The sequence below is a fragment of the Lactuca virosa genome, chromosome 3 (genome assembly GCF_052849685.1).
Source record: "Lactuca virosa cultivar CGN04683 chromosome 3, Lactuca_virosa_CGN04683_v6, whole genome shotgun sequence".
In the NCBI taxonomy this organism is placed as follows: domain Eukaryota; kingdom Viridiplantae; phylum Streptophyta; class Magnoliopsida; order Asterales; family Asteraceae; genus Lactuca; species Lactuca virosa.
Genome location: NC_136428.1, coordinates 320318462 through 320322231, shown reverse-complemented (window position 1 = coordinate 320322231; position 3770 = coordinate 320318462). Strand labels below are relative to the sequence as shown.

General features: G+C 33.1%; 1 pseudogene; it reads left to right on the top strand.

Annotated features, from left to right (window-relative positions):
* Positions 1–1583: 1583 nt before the first annotated feature.
* Positions 1584–3352, top strand: LOC145163053 (berberine bridge enzyme-like 8 pseudogene; annotated as a pseudogene).
* Positions 3353–3770: the final 418 nt, after the last annotated feature.

Here is a 3770-nt window from a genome sequence, read left to right as displayed (position 1 = left end):
TTTATTTATGAGGCAATAAGATATTTTGTTCCAAAAATAAGATACTTGTAATTTTGCAACTATTCAAATCTGATTATTTTGAGTTTTTAACCTTAAATAATCAGAAAATCATATTTGTATTCAATTTTTACCCAACACTCTAAACACCTTTTTGTTCTTACTTACATGAGATGGATTTATACGTACTCAATGGTAGACAACAAATGAAGAAGTTGAAGCTGAATAGAACTTAAAAGCTACAAAATATGGGCTTGATAGTGACCACTATGGTTTAGTCAAAGTTAAACAAATGATTATTAAATATCGAGCATTTTGTTATGATGAAATCATGGAAGGAATGAAATGGTTTATTACATTGGAATAAAAAGAAATTGTACTTTGTTTAAGTCTTATGGAATAGAATATGCATGTGTTGCAATCAAATTATTTAATTTATTTTAGATTATAGATAAAAACTATGTAAATATAAGTAGTTTAAATTATAGAATCTAATGTGTATTTGCATAAAATAATGTTTTGTATTGTGGCACATAAAAAAGTGCCACTAAGATTTGAAAATATGTAACCAAAAGTAACATGAATTTTTTAATCAAATGAGTATTCAGTGGCACAAAATATATGCCACAAAAAAACTTTTCTTTTATTGTGTCAAATATAAAAGTGTCACTAAAAGCCTAAAAACTACAGTGACAAAAGCAAAAAGTGTCACTAAAAGCCTAAAAACTACAGTGACAAAAGCAAAAAGTGTCACTAAAGAGTTTTAGTGGGAGCGTTTCTAGTGGCATTTATTATTTGTGACGCTAATTCCATGACAAGTTTTTAGTGGCATTTTTTAGGTTTTTAGTGGCACTTTTTGTATGCCACTACATGACATATTTTTTGTAGTGTATATTACAGAGTTGGACGTTCAAGTAGTATACATGATGGATAAAAGTATTGTTTAAAATTAGGATCTAAGTGTTGTTAAAAAAATAATAATAAATAAGATAATTTAAATGTACATACGTTTCCATTTAAACAAAATAAAATAAAATACAACAAATCATAGGCGGATCTAGTATATATCCCGGGGTAGCCCGGGATACCCCTCAAAAAACTTTTAGTAATGTAATTTTTTCCGGAATTTTTTTTCTTATTGTGTATTATGCGATTTTTTTTTTTTTTGGATACCCCTTTACTAGTCGGCGATACCCCTTTACTTTGATTTGGATCCGCCGTTGCAACAAATAGTAATAATGTTGTTTAAATTAGGCCATCAAACTTGCTAATTTTCGAAGTATTAAATGATGTATTAAATTATCATAAGACGATTAATGAAAATGAAAATGATTTTACATTTAATTATAGTATAATTAATATCAATATACTGTTTGATTCTAACCCACAACTTTTGAATCGATATAAGAAATCATGTTTTCATTAAACTCAAATTCCAAAAATTGAAGACTTAATTAATTGATCAGTTTGGTTGTAGGTTTAATTGAACATTTATGATGGCCCGCCCGATTGGAAAGATGACTTTGGTTTATGTATATAAATTAATTGCATGTATCAACCTCAAACCATGCATACCATATCACAACAAATGGCAATCATCTCTTTTTTCAACCTCATTTTTTCATTCCTCCTTGTCTTGCTCTCTTCCCAATCCTCAGCAACTTCCAGTTCCATTACATATCGCTTCACTCGATGTCTAAACAACCGAGCCGACCCTTCTTTTCCGATCAATGAACAACTTTACACCTCCCGTAACTCCTCTTTTCCCTCTGTCTTTCAAGCTTACATCCGTAACCTTCGCTTCAATGAATCCACGACTCCCAAACCCATTCTAATCATCACTGCCTTACATCCTTCACACATTCAAGCAGCTATTGTGTGCGCCAAAACACACCGCCTGCTAATGAAAACCAGAAGCGGAGGCCATGATTATGAAGGGCTTTCCTATGTGACCAATTCAAACCAACCCTTCTTCGTTGTTGACATGTTCAAGTTATGCTCCGTAAATATAAGTATTGAAGATGAAACTGCATGGGTCCAAGCTGGTGCGACTCTTGGTGAAGTCTACTATCGAATTGCTGAGAAAAGCAACACGCATGCTTTTCCCGCTGGAATTTGCCCTACTGTTGGAGTTGGTGGCCATTTTAGTGGTGGAGGATATGGTAACTTGATGAGAAAATATGGCCTCGCCGTCGATAATATTGTTGATGCTCAGTTAACCGATGTGAATGGCAAGCTTCTGAATCGGAAGTCCATGGGTGAAGAACTTTTTTGGGCAATCACAGGTGGTGGTGGTGTCAGCTTTGGTGTGATTCTAGCATACAAGATCAAACTGGTTCGTGTTCCTCCCGTTGTGACAGTCTTTAACATCCAAAGAACATCACAGCAGAACCTCAGCACCATCGCCCACCGGTGGATACAAGTTGCCGATAAACTCGATAATGACGTTTTCGTTCGAATGACTTTTGACGTCATAAACAACAGAAATGGGAAAAAGATTATTCGTGCAACATTTCCAACATTGTACCTAGGAAAGTCGGCAGCACTTGTTACACTCATGAACAAGGATTTTCCAAAATTAGGGTTGAAAAAGTCGGACTGTATTGAAATGAGTTGGATTGAGTCTGTGCTTTTCTACAGAAACTTCTCCATCGGTACTCCAACTACTGCTCTTCTAAGCCGTACAGGTGAAAAACTCAACCCATTAAAGATCAAATCTGATTATGTGAAAGAACCTATTTCAAAACAAGGATTCGAATTCATATTTGAAAAGATGAAAGAACTTGAAAACCAACTGTTGGATTTCAACCCATATGGTGGAAGAATGAGTGAAATTTCGGAATTTGCAAAGCCTTTCCCGCATCGATCAGGAAACATAGCGAAGATTCAATATGAAGTAAACTGGGAAGAACTTGGCGTTGAAGCAGCCAAACGATACGTGAATTTCACAAGGATGATGTATGATTACATGACTCCATTTGTTTCTAAGAATCCTAGGGCAGCATTTCTGAACTACAGGGATTTGGACATTGGTGTCAACAGCCATGGCAAGAATGCTTACGCGGAAGGGATGATTTATGGGCACAAGTATTTCAAAGAGACGAATTACAACAGGTTAACGATGGTGAAGACGAGCGTTGATCCTAATAATTTCTTTAGGAATGAGCAAAGTATCCCAACCTTGTCATCTTGAAGGAAGTAATTTCACTTGTGCAATTCCCCAGCCCATTATTAATTTCTATTCTTTTGTTAAAGAAATGGCCTTTCCAAGATAACTTCAAATCCAGATAATAATGATATATTTTATATGCTTGTAGTTTATAAAAAAAGATATATTTTATGTATCTATTTCATAAAAGAATATTATCAGGGTTCTAAATTTAGATTACAGTGTGAAAAAAACATATGAAAATTGATGTAATTTATTCTATGCAATGTAAATTGAATGATGAATAAGTTGATATCTTTGAGTTTTAATACGCAATCATACATCATACATACTTATAAAGCTATCATTTTTTTTGAATCTCATACATTTGAAATCCATTTTTTTAACTTTCTCAAACCACATTCATTTGAAACCCCATTTTTTAACTAATGCAACTCAAAAGTTTTCTTAATTATGATTTAACATTCAAAAGTTTATAACTTATATTATGTTTAATTAGCATTTAGTGAAAAGTTTACTATAAAAATGTCAATCTTTTGTGTCTTTTGTGTTATATAAAATCTTACATTTAAAAAGGATTTGAATATATTGTGATTCAAAAGTT